Source organism: Nicotiana sylvestris, chromosome 1, assembly GCF_000393655.2.
Source record: "Nicotiana sylvestris chromosome 1, ASM39365v2, whole genome shotgun sequence".
NCBI classification, from domain to species: domain Eukaryota; kingdom Viridiplantae; phylum Streptophyta; class Magnoliopsida; order Solanales; family Solanaceae; genus Nicotiana; species Nicotiana sylvestris.
This window is the reverse complement of record NC_091057.1, coordinates 29,757,528-29,783,984: the sequence shown is the minus strand read 5'-3', so window position 1 is coordinate 29,783,984 and position 26,457 is coordinate 29,757,528. Positions and strand designations below refer to the sequence as shown.

General features: G+C 37.3%; 1 pseudogene; it reads right to left on the bottom strand.

Annotated features, from left to right (window-relative positions):
• Window positions 1–7,278: 7,278 nt before the first annotated feature.
• The window catches only part of LOC138889180 (uncharacterized), a 44,167-nt pseudogene continuing 24,988 nt past the window's right edge, over window positions 7,279–26,457 (bottom strand).

Here is a 26,457-nt window from a genome sequence, read left to right as displayed (position 1 = left end):
GGGGAGTTTGGCATATATTCCTACTGGGGAGAGACCTTTTGCAGTTGATGTTCAATCTTTGGCCAATCGGTTCGTGAGGTTAGATGTTTCGGAGCCTAGTCGGGTATTGGCTTACGTGGTTTCTCAGTCTTCCTTATATGATCGCATCAGAGAGCGCCAATATGATGATCTGCATTTTCCTGTCCTTAAGGATAGAGTTTAGCATGATGATGCCAGAGATGTGACTATTGGTGATGATGGGGTGTTGAGGATGCAGGGTCGAATTTGTGTGCCCAATGTAGATGGGCTTCGGGAGATGATCCACAGCTCGCGATATTCCATTCATCCGGGTGCTATAAAGATGTATCAGGATTTGAGGCAACATTATTGGTGGAGAAGAATGAAGAAAGACATTGTGGGATTTGTAGCTTGGTGTCTCAATTTCCAGCAAGTGAAATATGAGCATTAGAGACCGAGTGGCTTGCTTCAGCAGATGGATATTTCATAGTGGAAGTGGGAGAGGATCACTATGGACTTTGTAGTTGGACTTCCATGGACTTTGAAGAAGTTCGATGCTATTTGGGTGATTATGGATCGGCTGACCAAGTCTGCGCACTTCATTCCTATGTGTACTACCTATTCTTCAGAGCGGTTGGTAGAGATCTATATTTGGGAGATTGTTCGTTTGCATGGTGTCCCAATTTCTATCATATCAGATAGGGGCACTCAGTTTACTTCGCAGTTTTGGAGGTCTGTGCAGCGAGAGTTGGGTACTCAGGTTGAGTTGAGCAAAGCTTTTCACCCTCAGACGGTGGGCAGTCTGAGCACACTATTCATGTATTGGAGGACATTTGCGTGCTTATGTCATTGGTTTCGGAGGATCATGGGATCAGTTCTATCACTTGCAGAGTTTGCTTATAACAACAGCTACCAGTTGAGTATTCAAATGGATCCATATGAGGCTTTGTATGGGAGGAGGTGTAGATCTCTAGTTGGTTGGTTCGAGCCGGGTGAGGCTAGGCTATTGGGGATAGACTTGGTGCATGATGCCTGGGAAAAGGTGAAGGTAGTTCAGGAGAGACTTCATACAAAACAGTCGAGAAAAAAAGAGTTATGCTAACAGGAATGTTCAAGATTTATCCTACATGGTTAGCGAGAAGGTTCTGGTGAAGGTTTCGCCCATGAAGGATGTTATGAGATTTGGGAAGAAAGGTAAATTGAGTCCTCGGTTCATTGGGCCTTTTGAGGTGCTTCGGAGTATTGTAGAGGTGGCTTATGAACTTGCTTTTCCACCCAGCTTGTTGAGTGTGCATCCGGTATTTCATGTTTCTATGATCCGAAAGTATATTGGGGATCTGTCTCATATTTTGGATTTTAGCACGGTTCAGTTGGATGGTGATTTGACTTATGATGTGGAGCCAACAGCTATATTGGGTCGTCAGGTTCGAAAATTAAGTTCAAAGGATATAGCTTCAGTGAAAGTGCATTGGAGAGGTCGGCCCATGGAGGAGGCTACCTGGGAGACCGAGACGGAGATGCAGAGCAAATATCCTCACTTGTTTGAGGCTTCAGGTATGTTTCTTGACTCGTTCGAGGACGAACGTTTATTTAAGTTGGGGAGAATGTGCAACCCGGCTAGTTGTCTTATGGGTTACCACTCATTTTCCCAATTTCTGCTTCTTATTGCTTTGTCTATTGGTTATATATGTGATCCGGTTGTTTGGTTCGGGTTCGGAAAGGATTTAGGTTTGAGACACTTAGTCTCTTTTGAGAAAGCTTTAAATGGAAAAGTCAATAGGATGTTGACTTATGTGTTAGAGGGCTCGGATGTGAGTTCCGATGGTTCGGATAGCTTCGGGAGGTGATTTGGGACTTAAGAGCGTGATCAGAATGAGTTTTGGAGGTCTGGAGTAGATTTAGGCTTGAATCGGCAAAATTGGACTTTTGGTAATTTCCAGTTGATAGGTGAGATTTTTATACAGGGGTTTGAATGAAATTTTGAGAGTTGCAGTAGTTTCGTTGTGTCATTTGGGATGTGTGTGCAAAATTTCAGGTCATTCGGACGTGGTTTAGTTGGGTTTTTGATCAAAAGCGTAATATAGAAAAATTTGGAATTCTTAAGCTTGAATCCGGTGCGAATTGGGTGTTTTGATGTTGTTTTGAGCATTCCTAAGGTTGGAACAAGTTTGAATAGGTTATGGGATACATTGACATGTTTGGTTGAGGTCCCGGGAGCCTCGGGTGAGTTTCGGGTGTTCAATCGGACCATTTCATGTTGTTTGGAAATGCAAAAAATTGTAGATCAGTGTTGCAGAGAAAAGGCCTTCGCGTTTGCGAGTAGGCCCTCGCATTCGCGAAGGTTTAGCTAAGAAGGCAGATGATTTTAGCCTTCGCATTTGCGAGGAAGGCTCTGCGTTCGCGAAGGGCTGGTTGATTGGTCATCGCATTCGCGAGGGAAGCTCCGCGTTTGCGTAGAGGAATTTGGTCAGCTAGGCTTCAGGATGTTTTATTCATCGCGTCCGCGAGAGAGGTAATGCGATTGCGAAGGGTTAGTCTGAGGAAGCATCGCATTCGTGAGTGGCTGGTCGTGATCGCGAAGAGGAATTTTTGGTCAATGTTTTTTTGTGCTTCGCGAATGCGAGGCTTTGACCGTATTCGCGAAGAAGGAAATGAGGCATGGATAGAATGTTTAAATAGTCGTCTTGTCCACGATTTTGGAGTTTATTTCCACGATTGTTGAGCATTTTTTGGAGCTTTTGAAGAGGTTGAAGAGGGATTCAAGAGGAATCACTTGGAGGTAAGATTCATGGACTTAAAACTCGAATCTATTGTGAGATCTACCTAATTAATCACGGAAATTAAGCCTAAAAATTGAAGAACTAAGGCTTGAAATTAGAGACCTAGAAATTGGGATTTGAGGGTCGTTTGTGGTTGGATTTTGATGCTTTTGGTATGGATGGACTAGTGGGAGGATAAGGATTTCGTTGATGTGATTTTTATAGAGTTTCGAGATGTGGGCCCGGGGGTCGGGTTTGGCCAATTTCGAGATTTTTGATATAATTTGATTATTTTAACTTGAGCTTCCCTTAGCATATTTTGACGCCGTGATTCTGATTTGGGATAGATTCAATGCGAGTGGAGGCCGATTCAAGGGGCAAAGGCATCGCGGATTAGTATTTCACTAGTTTGAGGTAAGTAACCATTGTAAATCTAGAACTTAGTGTACAAAACCCTGGTATTCGAATTGTTTTGATAAATGCAGTGACGCACATGCTAGGTGACGAGCGTATGGGCATGCACCAGTAAGGATTGTGACTTGGTCTGTCCCGTATTGACTATTAAGCTGCGTATTTGATTTAAATCTTATAATATTCCGTACTTTAGTCATTTATAATGTATCATGGGATGTATGCCATGTTTGGGGCCTTGTGCCGACCTGTTGAGACCCTTAAGGGCATTTTTTCTTTTTTTCCTCACTCTATTTATTTGAAAGCATATCCTCAGTCATGTTTTACCCGTTTATTGTTTAAAACTGGTTTATCACTGTACTTCTTAAATGTGAGAACTACTCGGAGTGAGTTCCCTGATTCCTACTGTTATGCCCGAGCGGCTGTGAGGTTAGTGACTGAGAGAGGTTGAGAACCTAATGTTGAGGATATTTATATATGTATGTATTATGGATCGGGCTGCACGCCGCAACGATACTTATATGGATCGGGCTGTGTATTGCTGCGATATTTTGATTATTACTAGTATTAGTACCCCCGCGATGCGCGATCAATATTAAAAGGAACTAATGGCAGTATATTAGTATTTATATCTTATTTATAATATTACATCAAAATTAATGTTTTAGTATTTAAATTATCTTTTTTTGTTGAAGACATTTATTTGAAATACCCAACTAATATCATATATAATTCTCCAGGAAGAGTCATTTTATAGAAAAGTTAGCTTGAAATATAAATTTACCTTAGCTTATATTCGTTTCTAACTAACTAAAAATATGCTACAAACTGTAAAAGCTTTATCGGTGATTTCTGACGAACATGAAGTTAAGATATTTTCCTCTATCTGAAAAGCTATCTTGCATATCCTTCTTTTCCCTTGAACACGTGAATTAGCACTTAGGCAGCAACTCCATAAAGAAGTGGTTACCAGTGCAACTCGGACAACCTATCCTTCGTTATTGAATATGTAAGTTAGCTATGTCTATTAAAGCTTAGATATATGAAAAGAGTTAAGGACTGGTACGCCACAATTTTCTTTTAATATGAGAAGTTCGGATCTTTCAGTAAAATTCTCCAACTCGAAAAGTACCATGTATCCATCCCCTTATCTTTAGGAATTCATGTTTTTCACATTGGTTCAAATCCCTAAATGTAACAAAGACATGGAGAAAGAAAAAAATGGTGTATGTGAGAAAACATGAAATTTTCAATGTACTGAACAATTTTTTAAAATGAATTTTCACTGTTACTTTGGCTTAGTTGAGACAGTAGAGAATTATATCCAAAAAATTATATTATTATTTTTCAATATGCAGTTCCCCTTCTTTTTCGTCTCTAGAGAAGATCGAGGCTGACAACAAAATTATACATATGTAAGATAGTTCCAAGCTCTCTTTATGAAAGTGATTATCTTTAAGGTCTCAACGGATTTAGGAATTCTTCTTTACCAAGATAAAAAGAAACATATTCAACACTTGTTCTTTTATTTTTTCAATTTTTTCTCTTTCATCCTTTCCAAATTGATTAAAATAATAGAAAGTTGGTAAAGTATACATAAAGATATATCTTCTAGTTTACCATCCAAAAACAGAAAGATAGAAAGGCTAAAAGATATTAAGAAAATTCAAATATTGAAGTAAGGAAGATCGTAGAAAACAACAGAAATTTGCCTGAAAATGAAATGCGCGTCCTTGTTTCTTATGTCAGTATCTAGTTTTCTGCAATTATCAAAAGGCTAAAAAGATTAAGACCCGCAATAAATTAATAGAAAAGGAAAGCATTAAGCTCTTTGATAAACATTTCAATCAAATGAGGTGTGAAGTATACTGCTTGTTTGTTGACTTTATTTTTTCATTAAAGACTGGGATTAGTATCTACAGTATCATACATGAAAGCACACAAATGTATGACTATGACATAACCTATAGTACTATATAGTTTCACTCTAAGTCCTCCTCTTTTTGTCCCTCCCCTTTTCTCTAAATTTGTAAGAACCATAGAAAAAAATATATATTTTACTCATTGGTGAACTTTGTCCATAAACAATCAACTGGAGAAAAAATCATAAATGAAGTTTTGAACACAATAAATAAAACCAGTTCACAAAGTACTAAAAACTCCTCTGTTAACATAAAAATTCCTCCAATAAATTAGCTTCTTAAAAACTGCAACACTTCTGTAGCTTTTGAACATAATATGCATTAACTTTTTGAAGTTTCATGGATAGTTCCCCTGATGATTATTGTCAGAAAATAGTAAGCAGAACTAACAGGGGAAGGAGTAGAATTTGATTTCGCATTCCAGGAGCAGATAATGTCAGTTTTTGTACAGTGCAAATGTACTTTACAGAACCTTATTAATCAGACACAACTACGTAAAAATCATCTCCCAAAAATGAGTTTACAAATATCGATGTTTCTCGTATAAGTCTTAGCTTCACCAACACATTCATTCAACATTCGATTAGTTCAAATAACTAACATATTGCATAAAAAAATTAACTGAAAGAGTCAAGTAAGTACTAATTTTAAGAATCAGTTTTTTAAATATGAATGTAGATCAATATTTATGGGCATGCACCAGTAAGGATTGTGACTTGGTCTGTCCCGTATTGACTATTAAGCTGCGTATTTGATTTAAATCTTATAATATTCCGTACTTTAGTCATTTATAATGTATCATGGGATGTATGCCATGTTTGGGGCCTTGTGCCGACCTGTTGAGACCCTTAAGGGCATTTTTTCTTTTTTTCCTCACTCTATTTATTTGAAAGCATATCCTCAGTCATGTTTTACCCGTTTATTGTTTAAAACTGGTTTATCACTGTACTTCTTAAATGTGAGAACTACTCGGAGTGAGTTCCCTGATTCCTACTGTTATGCTCGAGCGGCTGTGAGGTTAGTGACTGAGAGAGGTTGAGAACCTAATGTTGAGGATATTTATATATGTATGTATTATGGATCGGGCTGCACGCCGCAACGATACTTATATGGATCGGGCTGTGTATTGCTGCGATATTTTGATTATTACTAGTATTAGTACCCCCGCGATGCGCGATCAATATTAAAAGGAACTAATGGCAGTATATTAGTATTTATATCTTATTTATAATATTACATCAAAATTAATGTTTTAGTATTTAAATTATCTTTTTTTGTTGAAGACATTTATTTGAAATACCCAACTAATATCATATATAATTCTCCAGGAAGAGTCATTTTATAGGAAAGTTAGCTTGAAATATAAATTTACCTTAGCTTATGTTCGTTTCTAACTAACTAAAAATATGCTACAAACTGTAAAAGCTTTATCGGTGATTTCTGACGAACATGAAGTTAAGATATTTTCCTCTATCTGAAAAGCTATCTTGCATATCCTTCTTTTCCCTTGAACACGTGAATTAGCACTTAGGCAGCAACTCCATAAAGAAGTGGTTACCAGTGCAACTCGGACAACCTATCCTTCGTTATTGAATATGTAAGTTAGCTATGTCTATTAAAGCTTAGATATATGAAAAGAGTTAAGGACTGGTACGCCACAATTTTCTTTTAATATGAGAAGTTCGGATCTTTCAGTGAAATTCTCCAACTCGAAAAGTACCATGTATCCATCCCCTTATCTTTAGGAATTCATGTTTTTCACATTGGTTCAAATCCCTAAATGTAACAAAGACATGGAGAAAGAAAAAAATGGTGTATGTGAGAAAACATGAAATTTTCAATGTACTGAACAATTTTTTAAAATGAATTTTCACTGTTACTTTGGCTTAGTTGAGACAGTAGAGAATTATATCCAAAAAATTATATTATTATTTTTCAATATGCAGTTCCCCTTCTTTTTTGTCTCTAGAGAAGATCGAGGCTGACAACAAAATTATACATATGTAAGATAGTTCCAAGCTCTCTTTATGAAAGTGATTATCTTTAAGGTCTCAACGGATTTAGGAATTCTTCTTTACCAAGATAAAAAGAAACATATTCAACACTTGTTCTTTTATTTTTTCAATTTTTTCTCTTTCATCCTTTCCAAATTGATTAAAATAATAGAAAGTTGGTAAAGTATACATAAAGATATATCTTCTAGTTTACCATCCAAAAACAGAAAGATAGAAAGGCTAAAAGATATTAAGAAAATTCAAATATTGAAGTAAGGAAGATCGTAGAAAACAACAGAAATTTGCCTGAAAATGAAATGCGCGTCCTTGTTTCTTATGTCAGTATCTAGTTTTCTGCAATTATCAAAAGGCTAAAAAGATTAAGACCCGCAATAAATTAATAGAAAAGGAAAGCATTAAGCTCTTTGATAAACATTTCAATCAAATGAGGTGTGAAGTATACTGCTTGTTTGTTGACTTTATTTTTTCATTAAAGAATGGGATTAGTATCTACAGTATCATACATGAAAGCACACAAATGTATGACTATGACATAACCTATAGTACTATATAGTTTCACTCTAAGTCCTCCTCTTTTTGTCCCTCCCCTTTTCTCTAAATTTGTAAGAACCATAGAAAAAAATATATATTTTACTCATTGGTGAACTTTGTCCATAAACAATCAACTGGAGAAAAAATCATAAATGAAGTTTTGAACACAATAAATAAAACCAGTTCACAAAGCACTAAAAACTCCTCTGTTAACATAAAAATTCCTCCAATAAATTAGCTTCTTAAAAACTGCAACACTTCTGTAGCTTTTGAACATAATATGCATTAACTTTTTGAAGTTTCATGGATAGTTCCCCTGATGATTATTGTCAGAAAATAGTAAGCAGAACTAACAGGGGAAGGAGTAGAATTTGATTTCGCATTCCAGGAGCAGATAATGTCAGTTTTTGTACAGTGCAAATGTACTTTACAGAACCTTATTAATCAGACACAACTACGTAAAAATCATCTCCCAAAAATGAGTTTACAAATATCGATGTTTCTCGTATAAGTCTTAGCTTCACCAACACATTCATTCAACATTCGATTAGTTCAAATAACTAACATATTGCATAAAAAAATTAACTGAAAGAGTCAAGTAAGTACTAATTTTAAGAATCAGTTTTTTAAATATGAATGTAGATCAATATTTATGTAAGAATTAGTGCACAATTGTTAATCCAACTTTCAGAAATATTACAGTTAAATATGTGTACTATACATAATCGTTTATGTAAAATTTGAATGATTGGAGCAATTTCGTAGACCCTAGAGGCTATAGGGACATACGAAATTTCATATCAGTCTTAGCAAGTACTTCAGCAATGCTGGAAAAAAAATTTGATTTTTCTGTATTTTTTTCTTCATCCTAATAACATGCTCCTTAGAAAGGCAGATTCATTACTAGAATATATCACATTGCTGATAAATTCCATATACATACAAATTGGTACACAACTATGAATCCTATTTTCAGAAACATAAAGAGAAATATTGGTAGCACACATAATCGTTTCATTAGTAATTTGAAGATTGTGAAAAAATTATCCATTAAGGCAGCATAGAAGACCACTATACATAATTGTTTCATAAGTACAACTTTATGTATTTGAAAATTCTGGAAAAGTTATCCATTAAAGCAGCAGAGAAAAAATTCACATAGAAACTATATGAAAGTAGAATATGTTACCTATGTAGCGGGTAAAATCTAACTCTATGGAATATGGTATTAATTTCAGTCTTGAAACGATCCAAATTTTTTACATTCGAATGACTCCAACTCAGATTTAATTGCATCTATGCTTGAAATTTGTCTGATTATAGCCTTATTTGTAAAGTTGTTGTAGTGCTGAGTGGAGAAAATAGGGATTGAAAAAGGAATTTTACATATAAAACTGCATAAATTGTGGGTTGGTTGAGATAGTTTAAAATTGTTGTTGAACCCACGTTTGGGAAGATGATGAGTCGTGCGTTTGATCCTCATGATTTTTCTTTGTAAAAGAAAATGGCCAATTCCAGGAAGTGTTTATATTTTCTTAATTGCCAAGTCTAATAAGTAAATAAAATAACGGCCAAACGTGGGATCCATTTTTGTGAATGTGTAGGTTGAATATTTTCTAGTTTCAAAAGAGAAATATTTATTTTTTTTCTTAATTTCCAAGTCTTATAAATAACTAAAATAACTACCCTATACGACAGACAGTATCCCTATTTTTTCTTTGAATTCATATGGTTGAATCTTTTTTTACCTATTTTTAGTTTCAAATAATTTTAAACTCCAAGTTTATTGGAGATGTGTCCAAAAATAACACTTGTTTATTTATGATTATGCCACTTGGCATCATTACATGCTTTTGCTTCTCCTTTTATATATAAATACATAGATTATTATGAGATATTAATGAGCATGAGTGCTGAGAGTGAGTACTGAGTGACGAGAGTTGAGTCAGAGTGACTGAGAGGCTGCCCGAGAGACCATAATCTGAGTGATACCTTGCACGAGGGGCCCATTTATGATATTTTTACTGATTTCACTCTTCTTTTAAGATAAACCTCTGTTGAAAAATTACTAAGTATATGATTTCAAGTATTTCAATTGAAACTGAAGATTTTATGACGAAACTGGTTTTAAACTGGGGAGTTTGATCTGTTATTCTATTGTTTATTCCGTTATATGATTTTAACTGCTCGTTACTACTTTCAGACCTTATTTACTTACTGAGTTGGCGTACTCACGTTACTCCCTTCACCTTGTGTGCAGATCCAGGTGCACGAGCATCAGATTGAGGGTCTTCAACTATTCTAGAGTTTGCTGGAGATTGCAAGGTAGTTGCATGGCATCCGCAACCTTGCTTTCCTCCTTCCTATCTTGTTCTTTTAAGCATTTTTAGACTTATGATGTATTAGACAGTCGGTTGTGTATTTAGAGTCTCTAGACTCGTGACACCAGATATTTGGGCTGTGTTGTCTTATGTTTTATTGATTTTCGCACATTTTTGGTTGTTTTAAACATTTCTTATGAAAATTGGTATTTAAACCTGTGTTAAAAAATGGCTTTATAAAAGAAAAAGGGTTGTGATTAATGTTTAGGTTGGCTTGCCTAGTAATTTGATAGGCGCCATCACGACCGGGTATTTGGGGTCGTGACAGAATAGAATCTCCACGTTCTGTATCGTGATGATAGACTCACTGATAGGTAGATGAAATGTGTGAGTCTCTAGTCTCCACCGCTCTATCATAGCTGTGATCAGGGGCCATTCGAAATACGACCAACCGATCTCTATAATCTGGTAAAACCCCGTCTGCTGAAGGCATGTAATTGTACGAGGATGAAATGAGTGGTCCCTAATGAACTACCAAAGACCGTCTATACGTCTGGGATGGAAGGCCTGGGACAACAACTGTCCAACCCATATGTGTGAAGACCTATGGCCACCCTGAAGCAACAGTAGCTCTAGAACATCAGGTCCAGGATGCGCTGATGAAGGATCCATGACGATGTCTGAGAATTCAATAATATTAATTAACGTATTTTCTCTTTAATAATTTAATATCTTTAAATATATTGCGATATTTTTTTATATTAACATTTAATCGATAAGTTTTTCATATTATTATTTAGGTTGATAAAAACATTTATTTATATGTTAGTTTCTAAGATTTTTCGAGTAAAATTCGGCACGATTTTGTTTGAATTGTCAATTTTTCCAGTTGTTTTTGGGTTATAAGAAATTCAAAAATTTAATTTTCTAAACTATTTTCGATATTTTTAATAATTATTTATATAAAAAATACTATTAATGTTTTTTTTTCGTTCATAACGATTTATATCTTAATTTAATGCTCTTAAACAAACAAAAACGACACAATCTCTTTTAAGTATTGTCAATTTTTTAACAATCTTATTCCTGATTAAAACAATACTAAATACATAATTTGTTTAGCTATTTGATATTATTTTCAAAATTTTACTATTAATGATTTATTTCATTCATAACGATTAGTTCGTTAACTTTTATATTTACACAAAAATCTGGCAGCCTCTATTGTATACTGCCAACTAATTATGTTATGATTCAAATCTAATTTTTGATTGTTATCTAATAATGCATTTACTATACACTTAATAATTGATTAAATTTGATCTATAATTGAATACTCTAATCGGGTTAGTTAATGAGGACACATAGTTTATTCTACACTAAAGAATCCTAAATAGCACTAAAGTCATACTATTCTAAATGGCCATAAACAATATCAACTAACATAAATTAAAATTTATTTTCAGTTCTACTACGCTAAAGGACACTACATAACACTAAACAACACTACATAACACTAAACATCACTACATAACACTAAACAACACTACATAATACTAAAGGGCACTAAACAACATCAAAATCACATAGTATTGTATGTACAATACTAAAGTTATATATAACACTAATTATTCAACAAATGAACAATATATAATTTTCATAATTTTTTGCACATAAATAAACTAATCCGGATAAAAACACAAAAAAATTCAAAAAACATACAATATAGTAAAAACGACTAATTACTCAATTATATACAAGAGTTATACTACAAAAGTGATTCTGAATGCCTCTTTTTCGAGTTTTTTGAATTGAGAAAGAATGAAAATTTGATCACCGAATCGGACAATAAAAGAGTTTCACTACACAACAATACCTTGGATCGAATGTTAGATCGCTAAAATAAACATGAGACAAGATTTTGGGGGAAGGGTGGGCTCCAATGGAGTTTTAAGCTTTTAAAGGGGGGGGGGGGGGAGCCGTACGTTTGTGTGAGTTCTGTCCCGAAGAAGGAGACTGGTCATTTTTAAAATAAGTATAACGCATATATTAGATGTGCTATGCCTATGTGTCTTTTCAGCTTCAGGTATAGCGCATCTAATATATGCAGCATACCAAAACTTTGACCGTCTTTTGAAAATTAGTTATAACGCATGAAAAAGGTAACCGGTTATTTTTCACCTTTGGTACTTTGAATCCAAAACACAATATTTTGGTTCTATACTCTTTATAACAGTTGCCTCAGCGGAGAAGTTTTTCAAAATTAAAAATGATAAAATCTTAATTAAGATTAGTAATGTTTCAAGAAAGATTAAATGTTATATTATCAATTAAATATACTATTGGAAGAAATCATTTATAAAATAATTATTAATAACTCTGCATCTAAAACATTAGAAGAATAGACTCTCTCTATATATATATATATCTTTTTAAAAAAATATTAGGACTCATATTGAACTTTAGCTTATGCTTGATCAGCCCCCTGGTCGTATGCCAACTCAATCTAATAATGTTAAAAGAAAAAAATTGTGTATATATATATATATATAAATTGGTAGGACAACTCGTATCAAGAAGTGATCACTTTACCAGAGAATTCTTATGTTGTTTTTTCCATTCTATAATTTTATTTCCATTCCTTGTGTTTTAAAGTTATTGTTTTAATCTTAGTTTTTTTTTTTTGGCGGTGGTATCCAACTACCTTGCAGTGGTGGAGATACCTGCACCAAAGGAGTGTCAACCGATACCCCTTTGCTGGAATATCACATTGTACAATTTGGTAATTTTTTTTAAAACGTGTATATATACTATATAATGGCATCCTTTGATTTCATGGTGAGATTATGTTTTTATATTTTGACTCTCCTTAATTAAAATCCTAGCTCTACCACTATTACCTTGTATATACCTCGACTATTCATTGATATCCCCGCCTAATTTTCTAGCACATTTTTCTCTTCATTCCTTCCACCCAAACAGTATCTTAGTTTATTTCCTTGAGCTTCACAACAATTGAATACCCAGTCAATTGCTGAGCTCCCCTGTCCTATTTAAATAAGGATAATAGGATCCTTGACTAATAGTCTGTTTGGCCAAGCTGGAGAAATTAATTTATTTTGAGAAGTGCTTTTTTCAATAGTTCTTTTGAAAAAAGTACTTTTAGAGAGAAACAGTTTATATTTGGCTAATCACTCTTAAAAGCACTTTTGAGCAATAATTTGTGTTTGACGAAACTTTTCAGAAAGGACATAAATAGATTTACTTAATAGTTAATACTACAAGTAAATAAACAATCTCAAAAATTTGTTATTATAGTGAATAATTAAATCTTTTCATTTTATTAAAGTAAAATATGAAAATAAAATTAAAAAGTACTTAATTCTTTTAATATAAGTTAAATATATAAAAATTCATTCAACAAATATATAAACATTCACCCCTAAAGTCACGATACATTAGAAAGCTATCCTAAAAATAAGAAGAAATATTTATACATTAATATCTTAAGTATTAGGTTAAACGGTTATTTTGGTATATACTATATTTCGTTAAGGGTATTTGTGATGACCCAAAAGGTATCTTTTATTTTAGAATCTGTTTCCGTATTCTGAGGCCTTGAAAACCTCATTTTATCTCTTCTTGATTTGCGTGCGCAGTCCTGGCGTGATACCGGAAAGCTTTTGTAAGAAAAATTTGAGAAATATGGAATTTGGCCTTTAAAAATTGATTAAAGTTAACTTCGGTCAATATTTTTGGTAAACGGACCCGAACCCGTGACTTGACGGTCCCGTAGGGTCCGTAGCAAAATATGGGACTTGGGTGTATGTCCGGAATCGAATTCCGAGTCCCTAGCCGGAGAAAAGAATTTTTAAAGAAAATTGTTTGCTGGAAAATATAAAGACTTTTGGAAATAAAAATGTGTGTTCTTGGTGGTATCGGGCCTGTATTTTGGTTTCAGAACCCGGTACAGGTTTGATATAGTATTTAAGTCATAAATGTGAAATTTGGTGAAAAACGGAAGTGATTTAATTTAAATCGGACCCTTGATTGAGAAAATAGAAATTTGAACTATCTTGTGAAATTCTTGAGCTTTGGTATTAAATTTGTTGTTTAAGATATTATTTGGCGGTTTGATCGCACGAACAAGTTCGTATGATGTTTTTAGACTTGTGTGCATGTTTGGTTTGGAGCTCCGAGGGCTCGGGTGAGTTTTGGATAGGCTACATAGTATCTTTGGACTTAGGGAGATTGCTGGTATATTTCAGCAGTGTAGCAGGCCCCTGATCTCACAATTGCGAGATCAGCCATCACAGTTGCGATGTAAGCAGTGACCGCAAATGCGAGCTTTTACTTCGCAAATGCGAAAAAGGTTAGGGCCAGCTTTACATGCAAATGCAAGAATTACTTCGCAAATGCGAAGTTGTCGAGGTAGGCTAGAGGTCGCAAATGCGACAAAATTGTCGCAAATGCGAAGGCCGCAGAGATTGCGTAGGTTTGAATTTGCGATGCCCTTCTCGCAATTGTGAGCTTCGCAAATGCGAAGCTCCAGTCGCAATTGTGACATCTACGACTTGTTAAATGGGATTTTGACGGGATTTCAACTCATTCTTTCAATTTTTAAAACCCTAAGCTCTCATAGGCGATTTTCCAAAGAAAAATTCTTCCCCAAATCTTAGGTAAACATTTTATAACTCATTTCTTTCAATCTACTTCATGTTTTAGCATGATTTCATCTCAAAATCTAAGGTTTTCATGAAAAAATTTGGTGTTTTTGGGTAGAAATTAGGATTTTTAAATTTGGGGGATTTAGACCTCAATTTGAGGTCGGATTTCAAAACTAATTGCATATTTGGATTCGTGGGTGAATGGGTAGTCGAATTTTGGTTCGAACTTCGAGTTTTGACCAAGCGGGCCCAGGGTCGATTTTTGACTTTTTTGAGAAAACACTTGGAAATTCATATTCATGCATTAAAATTGGTTTATTTAGCATTTATTGATGTTATTGAATTAATTATTGCTAGATACGAGTGAATTGGTGGTAGAATCGAGAGGTAAAGCGGTGGTTGAGTATTGAATTACCCGTTGGCTTGAGGTAAGTGTTTGGTCTAACCATGACTTGAGGGAAAAGGAATTCCCGACTTATTTTCTATGTGAAATTTCATTTGTATGGCGTATAGATGTGGTGACGAGTACCTATGCGCAACCAAAATTACCATGTTTAGCTGTTTTCCTTCCCCGTTTCCTATTATAATATCCCTTGTCTTAATTGCTACCTGCTTATAGCTGTTTTCATGCCTAAATTGTTGCTTGCTTATAAATGCTCCCATGCCTTAATTGCTATTTGCTCATAAATGATTCCATGCCTAATTGCTTTATATTAATCTTTGCTCTCTTTATTGATGTATTCAATTGTTTTGTGGTTTCGTTTTATTATTCTTTTGGTCTTTATTGATTTATGGGTGCCTCGTAGTACACCTTGGTTGGTCTCGTTGAGTAGTTTACACTGGCGAAGTTATTTAACCGTAGTGATATTCCGTTGCATGAATTGAGGTATAAGAATATTGGAGGATTTGTCTTAGTCTGTGAAACACTAATTTTTATTTTGTGATGATTTGTAAATTGGGATCGGGTTGCACTCCGCAACAAGGAGTAATAAGGGTGTACATCTGGGATCATGTTGCGCGCCGCAACAGGAGGAATAAGGGTGATATGTGTTGAGGAGTAATAAGGATGGACAGGTGGGATCGGGTTGCACGCCGCAACAAGGAGAAATAAAAGTGAATATTGATTATGTTGTTGTTTATATGATGGGATCGGGATGCATGCCGCATCAGTTGTAGATATGTACTCATATCTGTTGAGGTCTCTAATTGTGATGCTGGAACACCCTTAAGGATTGGTTATAGCTAAACAATTAGTGGAACAGCTGGAATCCGGATTTACCTAATGCAGCTAGTGCTTTATTACACTTCGTATTTCCTTTTTGTTTAGTATAAACTATTGCAGGTTGTATATATTGTATGCTCTGCCGTAGTCTCGTCACTACTTCATCGAGGTTAGGCTTAGTACTTACCAGTACATGAGGTCGGTTGTACTGATGCTGCACTTTGCACTTTCTGTGCAGATTTTGGTGCTAGTGGCTGATCGTGAGGTTGGTTGCTACCACTGCGCACCGGAGACCCAAGGTAGTCCTGCAGGCGTCCGCAGGCCCTGACGTCCCCTTCTATCTCATTTCATTTTCTATTTTATCTACTACCAAGATAGATGTAAATTTTTCATTCAGACCCTTATTTGTAGTAATCTTAGACAGTTCGTGAGTTGTGACAACAGTTCTGGGTGGATGTTACTTTGGTTTTCATTATTGTGTAAAGTTAAGCTTTTAAATTATTTTCTTCCGCAATTATTTTCACTAGTTCATATTGAATAAGTCTTAAATATTTGAAAGATAAAAGAAAAAGGTAGAATATTCTTAAACGTTGGCTTGCCTACCGGGTACAATATTACGTACCATCATGATCCCGACGTGGGAAATTCGTGTCTTGACAAGTTGGTATCAGAGCTCTAGGTTTCTTATGTCTCACAATTCACAGACAAGATTAGTAGAGTCTGAGGGATCGGCACAGAGATGTCTGTGTTTATCCCCCAAAGGCTACGAAGTTAGGAACAATTTCACTTCTATTCATCTCTATCGTGCGGTTTGATCTCAAAGCTAATTGATTCTCTACTCTGTTCTTTCGCTGATGGCGAGAACGCATACCGCTTCATCAGCTGATTAGCAGCCCGAGGCCCCAATGGAAACTTCTACGTGGGGTAGAGGACGAGGCTGAGGCCGTGCTAGAGGCCGAGGCAGGAGCAGAGCTCATCCCAGAGCAGCAGCACCAGCGGCGAAGCCTCAGGTAGAGTTTGATGATGAGGTTCCGGCCTAGACAGCTCCAGTGGGCCCAGCTTAGGTACCAGAGGGGTTCGTAGCTACCCCGGTACTCCAGGTTGCTCTGATCCGTCTAGTGGGCCTTATGGATAGTGTCACTCAGGTAGGCAAACTTCTTGTGGCATCAGCCGTCTCTCAGGCTGGGGGAGGAGCTCAGACTCCCGTTACTCGCACTCCGGAGCAAATGGCTCCCCAGTTTCAGACTCCCGCAACTCAACCAGTTGGGGTACTTCCACCCCCCGTTGTAGCTTAGACCGGTGATGGATCAACTATGTTTTTAGATGCTTTGTGGAGATTGGACCGGTTCACCAAGCTCTTCACTATGGTGGTACATCTTCAAGAGGATCCCCATGACTATTGGGACAGTTTCCATAAGGTTCTTCAGAATATGGGGATAGTGGAGACCAATGGGGTCCACTTTACTGCTTTTCGCTTATCAAGTTCCGCCAAAAAATGGTGGAGGGATTTCTGTTTGGCTAGACCAGCTGGGTTGCCTGCTTTCACTTGTGATCAGTTTTCTCAGCTATTTTTGGAGAAGTTTCTCTATATCACATGGATAGAGGACTATCGGAGGCAGTTTGAGCACCATCAGTAGGGTTCTATGTCCATCACTCAGTATGAGACCAGATTTATTGACTTGGCCCGTCATGCTCTTCTTTTACTTCCTATCGAGAGAGAGAGGGGGAGAGGAGGTTTATTGAGGGACTCGCTCAGCCTATCAGATTGCAAATGGCTAAGGAGATAGGGAGCGAGATTTCTTTCCAGGATGCGGCTAATGTGGCCCGGTGAGTTGAGGCAGTTCTATCTTAGGGGAGTGGTCAGTGGTCTGAGGCCTCGTCATTTGGGTAGGTTCTGTGGTCCCTTGTCGAGAGGTAGGGATTCTTTTGGTAGGGGCCATTATCCCATGCCGTTTCACTTAGCACTTCAGGCATCTCATGGAGCTTCAGGGGGGCTTGGTTTTTATGTACCTCCTTCAGGACAACCAGCGCTTATCAGAGCACCTCCTCTTCAGCGCTATTATCATGGTCAGTCGGTCCACTAGGGTCAGCCTCAGTTTCCTCAGCCACATCATTCAGGTTAATGTTTTGAATTCGGTAAGTATGGTCATATTCGGAGGGCTTGTCCGAGATTAGTGGGTGATTAGTTGCAGCAGTAGAGTTCTCGTGACATAATTCTGGCACTTCCCGCCCAGCCAGCTAGAGGTAGAGGTCAGGGAGACAGAGGTAGGGGTCAGCCTGCTAGAGGTGGAGGTCGGGCCGTTAGAGGTGGAGGCCAGGCCGTTAGAGGTAGAGGACAGCTACTAGGAGGCCGTCCTAGGGATATAGTTTAGGGTGGTGGGGCCCAGCCCTAATGTTATGCTTTCCCAGCTAGGCCCGAGGCTGAGTCCTCCGATGTTGTTATCACAGGTATTGTTTTGGTTTGTTGTAGAGATGCATCTGTTCTGTTTGATCCAGGGTCTACATACTCCTATGTGCCTTTATATTTTGCTTTATATTTGGTTGTGCCTCATGATTTTTTGAGTGCTCCCATATATGTGTCCACGCCAGTAGGTGATTCTATTGTTGTAGATCGTATTTACTATTTGTGTGTGGTTATTATTGGGAGTCTTGAGACCCGTGTAGCCCTCTTACTTCTGGACATTGTTGATTTTGATGTCATATTAGGAATGGATTGGCTGTCACCTTATCATGCCATATTGGACTGTCACGCCGAGACTGTGACCTTAGCCTTACCGTGTTTACCTCGATTGGAGTGGATAAAGACTCCTAGTCATTCTTCCAGTAGGGTTTTTTCTTATATAAAGGCCTGGCGTATGGTTGAAAAAGGGTGTTTGGCTTATTTGGCATATGTTCGTGATTCTAGTGCCGGAGTTCCTTTTATAGATACTGTTGTTTACCATGAAAATGGTAATGACAATTAAATATGTAAATGGGATTCTAAAAATACGTGATCTCTTTTTATGCTAGTTGTTAGAGTAGTTGATGTTATGAGTATGAAGTTTAACGATGAGATGTAAGCTAAAACAGAGCATTAATGAAACCGCGGGGCTTGCTACCCAAGCCTCGGATTGCTCGATGGAGAGCATCGGGGCCGATGTTAGGCTCGTAATCGAGCTATCGGGGTTAACCAGGGAGGGGATACCAGTTAGAATATAATTAAAGAAGGATCTTTATAGAAAATATCAAGCAATAAATAAAGAACAAGTATGAAGGCAATGAATGCTAAGAGGGGCCTCGAGCTAGCAAGAGCGAGTAAGTTAGAGAGAAGAAAAAGAGAGATATTATTGATCTTGTGGAGAATAGTTGGAGCAACATCAGTCGGTTACAAAGTAGTGTGGGTTTCCTTTATATAGGAGGTGAAATCGTTCATAGTACAACATACATTAATTATAAAAGCATGGAGATGAGATGGCTAGACATTATTCCTCGACACAGGCTTTGGATAGGTCGTCTCTATCAGACTTAACCGTGTGCCTTGGGAACTCCCCTTTTTGTTCCTGCCTCGATCTTCGTCTTCTTTGAGTCGGTCCTTGACGATCCCCTAAGGAGGGGACTCAGTCGAAACTCCACGTCCTCGGGGTCTCGAGGTATTCTTTCGAAGGGGCTTGATAGGCAAGAAATTAAGCACTCTGATTTCGCCGTATACAGATAGTCTCTGCGTTTCCCAGAATGAAGCGATGGGAAATAATTCTGACACCTAACTCCACGCGCTTCTCGCGATGATGTCATACAAGTAATGCAACCTGTGGCGTGAGCTTTTGCAACAACCGGGTTGTCCCATAGACTTGTGTATTTGACATCATTCAATGCACTGTCGATTCCCGTTCATCAAGATGAATGCACTTCCATCGATTTGATTCTTCAAGAACACAGTAATTGTGTCCTCCGGTCAATCTTCCAAAGCCTTGATGACTATGTCGTTACCCCTATAAATAGGGGTGCTTTGGCATTGTTTTTCTATCCAAGTGCCTTCATCTGCGCATTTTCCCATTTCTTCTTATCATCTTCCTCTATCCTTGAACATCATGTTTGGGGCTCGTGGCCTCAAGGCTATTCGACAGAGCTCTCATAGGCTGTGTTGTGGCCTCTTGCCGGAGCTTCCCTTTTTCAAGCACAACCATGCCGTCCTGTTGCTGTTGATGTCACTGTTACATCTGCTATTGCTGTTGTCGTTGGCTCGAGATGATGATAGACGGGGAATCGATTCTCCCCTTTTGTAGATAGTCATTTGGACTATGCACCGCTACTCACTCTTCTACCCAGTCCTGGTGTGGCACTTCATTCCTTGGGGTTTTCCTTTCCCAAGGGATAATGTGGCACTATCGACCATCGAGGTTGGGGCCCGCCGAATCTTCAACCTTTGGCTTCGGCGGGCTATGTCTCCTTTCTATGCCTCATCTCCATCCCGTCCTTTTCCTCTTCTTTTTTTTCCTCGGTGAGGCCCTTCCGCGAGATTGAGCTGAGAACCTAGAGGAGATGGTGGCTGAAGGAATTACCTTCGAGGATGTGAGCTCGAGGGGGCAGCGCTCGAGGATGTTGATACCAGAGATGGACCTTCGAGGATGGACCGGGTTCTCAGGTTTTCATCACATGTACATCCTTCTGCTCCTCCGTTTTTGTGTAGAGATCCTCTGTAGGCTTTTGTAATCATATGAGAGAGCCCCTCGAGGGCTATTGTACATGAATATTCATGAATATAAAGATACTTCCTTGATTCCTGTTTTTGATACTTGCCCTATTATTGTATGTTCTTGTGCGCTTCGAGGCTTTTGAATGTTTTCATTTGTTGTCGACCGCTGATATCTAACTTGGATACGAGCATTCTTTCCGATCTTCTACTGATTGGCATGGCTCTTTTCCGAGCCCATTATCGTACCTCGGACCAAGCCTGAATTGGTCCTATGGATTCGGGCTGTCGGGCCCTTTGAGTTGCACGGAGATAGTATGCTGTGTCTCGAAGTTTTTGAGAGCGGTATGAGTGAAGGTCAACTTTGAGTACCTGGGGGTCTCCTTTGAACTTGATGTAGATAGCCTTTTAAGGTGTAGTGGATAGACTTTCGTTGAGGGGTTGCCTATATTTAGGCGATGCCTTGAGCCTTCCTTGAGACTTCATGGGCGGAGCTTTAAGTGCTTACTTTTATTTTTAGAAAGGTGTTACACCCCGCAATATTACGCCAATAGACATCCAGCAGTATTATATTACGATAATGTTATGCTCTGCAGTAATATGTTACGATGATGTCACCCTCTGCAGTAATATTACGATGATGTTACATCCAGCAGTATTAAGTTACAACAGTGTTCTACATTGTAGTATTACATTACGGTAATGTTACGCTTCGCAGTAATAAATTACGACAGTGTTGCACCGTGCAATATTGTACATTGAATTTGTCATAAAGTTATTGACATCAGTCCAAGGAAAAGATTATTTGGGGATTATAAGGATCATAAGTGATGAGTAAATTCGTGAAGGTAAGAGGGTAAGTAAAATCAAAGAAAACGAGTTTGTCAAAGTTTGGTATTTTGGGATAAAATACGGCCCGAGCAAAAATATACGGTATTTATGGACTAGTGCCATACAAGGTACTACATGGCCATGATAATAAGGTGTATAAGGTATATGTAATGTGACTAAAATTTTAAGTAATTTGTGGTAACTTTTTAAATTATACAGATAATTGGTTAATTGCCGGGTAACGGGACATTAACCAATTAACTAATAAATGGATAAAAGTTTAATAATCATTCCCCCCAAACACGTGGAAAGAGTTCACCATGTCAAGAGTGTGACTAAGAAGTCACTTATGCCTAGGTGGCAACCTAGGCATTAATGAGAGATAATGACTAATATGGTATCTGCTAAGATTCAAATCAAAATGAATTCAATATTGTTCATTCCAAGACTTGAAAGAACAAAAACATTGTTCCTTTCAAATTCTCAATGAACCACAAAGGAAAACAACGTTTTCCTCTCAAAGACTCAAGAAAACAAGAAACGTTTGATCATTCCAAAATTGGAAATAGAAGAAATTTTTCGTCCAAAATCTTGCCAAGATTTCAATTGAAATTTCAAAGTTCAACCATTAAGATTTAATTCCATTTTTGTCTTCAATACAAAAAACATTAGAAGCAGATTTCAAGGAATCCAAGTGTAAATTTCGCAGAAACAGGTATGTTAAGGCCCTCACTTCTTTCTTTTGGCCTAGTCTAAATTATACTAAAGAAACGAGCAAATACACAGTTTTTATAAATTACTCTATTCATAAAAATAGTAGGGGTGTCTATATTCTTGATTCCCCATGAGAATTATTATTATCTTCTGTTCATGGGTCTCAAAATAATATACAGTTGAAAAAGTTTATCCGGAAGAAAATATCGAGATTATTATGTATTTTTCATGCATTTTACTCATTTATACATGTGCACTGACCCATGACCAGATGGTGTTATATGCGCGTATATATGTAAAAATATGTATATGGGATATGGGAAAAGGTTACGGTGTCATATACACACCACCACCTGATCAGCTGGTATATGATGATGAATTTGCCCACAATTGCTGAAATATGATTTAAATGGCGTTATATACGCGTATATATATTTGTATATTTATGTATATGAGATATGGGAAAGGTTATGGCGTTATATACGCACTACCGCCTTATCAGCTGGTATACGATGATGATTTTGCCCATAGTGGCCGATATAATGTGATGAAATGCCCTCAGAGGCTGATGATGTTATGAAACATGTACCTATGCACAACATGACATTCATACGCATATGTATAACGCTAAAAGTAATTTATGATTTACAAAGTTATTCAGACTTATAGGTTGAATCATGTACTCTATATTTCTTCCATTTCTCTTATGTACTTATTTATGTGCCTTACATAGTCAATACATTATTCATACTGACGTCCCTTTTACATGGGGACGCTGCGTTTCATGCCCACAGGTCCCGATAGACAGGTCGGGAGCCCTCCAAGTAGGCTATCAGCTCAGTGGAAGATGTTGGTGCGCTCCATTTACTACGAAGTTTCTTGTTTAGTTAATATGATTTAGACGTGTATTGTTTGGTATGACACTCTATCCCAACCTTTATAACATTTACGTACTCTTAGAGGCTTATAGACATATGTAGTATACGTGAAATATCGTACGTCCTTGTCGGCCTATGTTTTGAGTTTATAAATGATTACGTTGGCCTATTAGGCCCGTATGTCATGTGTATATGATGATGTAATAAGAAAGATACATTACATTGGTACTCAGTCGAGTAAGATACCGGGTGCCCATCGCGGTCCATCGGTTTGGGTCATGACAAAAGTGGTATCACAACAGTTCTGTCCTAGAGAGTCTACAAGTCGTGTCTAGTAGAGTCTTTGTTTATGGGTATGTCGTGCACCTCACTTATAACCAATAGGATACATGGCATTTAGGATTGCTCTTTATTCTTACTCTAGATCGTGTGGTAGAGCTCACTTATAAGAATTCAAATTTTGAAATTCTATTTTATTCGTAATAAGACGATGCCTACATTCAGAAAGACGGTTGATAAGGGATATAGCTGTGGAAGTGTTGAGTTAGAGGAATTCGATTTTTCATCTTGCTTATGATGTGTAAATGTGACGTCTTCGGCAGATCATGCGTGTACTAAAAGGTGTAAGGTTCTTGATAATGAGCTTTAAGGAAAGAATATTTATCCACTCTTACGGTAAAAAAGAATAGCGAAATCAGAAGTTAGACACGAGTTTCAGAAACTAAAAGAAGCAAGGTGAAGAAAGGTACGAGGTACCCGGTTAATAAAGATTATCATTATTTACCATTCAGGAATGGAGATATAATCATTTTGAGTTATCTTAAACAGTAACAGATGTACGTACAACCGGCCACACCTATATCAGTCATGCCCTATGTGAGCTAACGAATATGGTTTAAGAGAAGGATGAGATAGCAGGATCCGGCTGGGGTTAGAGAAACCCAAAATGATGGATGGATGGTTTGCGCTAATTTACATTTCAGAAGGATATTAAAAAGGTGCTAATAGATCTCTTTATGAGATACCTAAATGGTGCACTCTAAAATAGTACTGCTAGACACGAGTACTACAAAGACAGGCACTGGAAGCCTAAACATGATAAATATTATCTTAGTATGGCTCCCGTCCCTAGTAGAGAGATAATGCTAGGCAACCCAAAGAGCTAGTGGACGATGCAAAGGGGAGATAAAAGCAAAAGAATATCTTGTTGAAATTTTCAGAATAAAGTGATAGACATAAATGTTCGCAGGAAATAAGAAGAGAGCTAATAAAGCATTAAGAGTAAAATGTGATACATGGATGACAACGGTAGGCCAAAAAGATGACAGTATTCCACAGATGATAGTCAAGTGAAGCAAAAGACGAGAAGTGACAAGCCTTGAGATAACAAAAGAGTATAGGCCACAAAGTCATATCCTCACTTCGAGAAACAAGTTCGCGATGCTAACGTGATTCAGAAGAAAACGTTAGACCCTAGGGTAATAGAAGTCAGCATGGGCTGGTGGAAAAAGATAAACTAAACATGAATTAGGGACTGAGTGATTCGGTGGTGGTCGGCATCATGAGAACTTCATATTGCATTCCGGCGATAATAGAATGGACCACAGAGGAAAATTCATGAGAAACTCAGAGAATGGTTATTCAGGAAGACACTTCCCTAAAACAAGCAATGTGAGCAAAGTTAAGCTTAAGGGATTATATGTGCCAGTTACACTAAGTATCACCCTCGTGAGTGAGGAATTTTATTATCCTTTGTATAAAAGGATTGCCACAAGGTGAGTAAGGGTCATCGATGATATGAACAGATGCCAAAGATGAAAAGATAACAAATATATAGGTAGATCCTCGTGGCTTCAACTCTTAGTACTCCCCTAAAGGGGGGAATATAGAGTGATGTGGTGTTAAGTTAAAATTAAATGGTTCTAGTAGCTATGAAATGGTAAAGGAAGAATGCAATAAAAATAAGAAAGGACTGAGATTGCACTATTCAAAGCCTACAGATAGGCTACGATCCCAGAACATTATGCAAACACGACGTCAAGGAGAAGAAGTGAGGTGCTCTTGCCCAGAATGTTATGGATAAATAAGGAGCCAATGCGAGACGTAAGTTAAGACAACGGAAATAAGCCAAGAAAGATTATGTGGAATATTTATATGAGAATGGGCCAACGATTAGTTAGCAGTTGATTAAGGAAGAGCCTAGTTACGGCTAGACAAGAGGTTACAGACGAATCAACTGATCGTGCAAGATAAACATAGTAAAACCCAATATAGTGAAATAAGCTTCGTAGTAATGTTATTGTAATACTTGAAATATATAAGATAAGAGTCAGGGTAGTTAAAGGTACCGTATGAATGTTACGGGAATAAAAGAGAGTGCCACTAAGGAGACAGTCGAAATATCAGTTCAGAAGCAACCATACAAGCACAAGGGCATGGAGGTAAGCAATTACAGATAATTATAGGCAAGGAAGGACATCAAAAGGTCCATAATAAGCTCACAACTTTACAGGAATCAAGGGTTCTCCCTATGTACTATAACGAAAGACTAGCTGAAGAAATAAGGAAGAAGGCTTCAAATTAAGCACAACGACCTAAAGAGGAAAGGGTCGTGTAACAATAGTCTCACAACAACACTGTAAGCACTCCAAAGGAAAGTGGCCCTACCGTGGACGATGAACGGAAAGAAAAATTAAAAGTAATATTCGAAAGTCATATGAGTTGCACAAAAACTCTAGCATGCGTGGGAACTAGGATAAGCTAAGTATGCACGCAACAAGAGGGCAGAAAGACCAGGAAAGGTAATAGCTTACATTGAAGAAAGCTAATAAGGAACAAAAGAAATTATTCGATCAATGAACCCGAGTTGGTGACGTTATGAACACACTTAAGAGTTTGGAGTTTTATACCTACATCATATACAGCCGTAGAAGATTCTAGTATACGTTAAAAAAACGAATTGAGCCCAGGTCATAGATGAAGGATTGAATTGTTAAAGGATTTTATCATAAATATCCCTCAGCGCCTATGAAAGACTAAAGTAATAATTAATACCAGGAGCCACAGGTCAGAAGATATCTTAAGCCTACATAGAGGCTGATAAGAAAGAAGAGGAAATTAAAGAGTTACATCGACTAAGCAAAACATGAGGGACCAAGAGAATTATAGACCTCAGGATCACTCTTAAGCAGTAGAGGTATAAGAAAGATAGTAATGTAGCCATATTTTATAATAGCTCTATGATGAAGCCAACTGAAGAGTACCAACCTCATAAGAAGTCAGTACAAAGCTCCCACTGGATTGTGTATGCACCAGAGGTGTAAGAATTATAACAGAGCTTCATGTTATGGACATGAATTGTATCTATGTGGAAGGGAGGTCATGAAAGAGATAGAAGATATGATACAATATTTTAAGGTAAGTAAGGTAAATTTGAACAGCGTACGAAATACTTAAAGGCAGAATATGTGAATAGTCCATACTTCGGATAGAAGGCTAGAAGTGCTGGGATTCAATATCC